Here is a 617-nt window from a genome sequence, read left to right as displayed (position 1 = left end):
GGATTGACTAGTTTGAACAATTACTTCTTTGCCCTCCCCCTCCAGTATCAGGACTGGTGAATTACAATCTAGGCTCTAGATTCTAGGCTGTGTATTTTCCCATTGTCATTTATCCCAGAATGCCCTAAGGGGAAGTCCTAGCCTAAAGCATTGCTCAGTAGATAATAAAGTGGAATAATTAATTATTGGTGTCTAGCCACTAACAATTCAGCTTGTCCTTTTTCCTGTCTTTGGAAGTCCATCATAAATTAGAGTGCTGGTCATCAGTCTTTCTCCAGTGCATACTATCATCTTTATCATCCTTTTATAAGACCTGCAGAATCTAAGTCAAAGATAATAAACAAAAAAAGGTTTACCAATGTAACATAAAACTAAGAAAAAAATGACACACATTTAAAATTAAGAGCTGGGAGTAGTGGTGCATGCCTGTAATCCCAGAGGCTCAGGAGACTAATGCAGGAGGTTTACAAGATCAAGACCAGCCTCAGCAGTTTAGTGAGATGCTAAGCAACTTAGTGAGATCCTGCCTTAAAATAAAAAGTTAAAAGGACTGGGGATGTGGCTTAGTGGTAAAGCACCCTGGGAATTCAAACCCCAGTACCAATAATAATAATAAA

This window comes from Spermophilus citellus (assembly GCF_964194105.1).
Source record: "Spermophilus citellus genome assembly, chromosome: 5".
Lineage (NCBI taxonomy): Eukaryota > Metazoa > Chordata > Mammalia > Rodentia > Sciuridae > Spermophilus > Spermophilus citellus.
Note: the sequence above shows the minus strand (reverse complement) of the source record.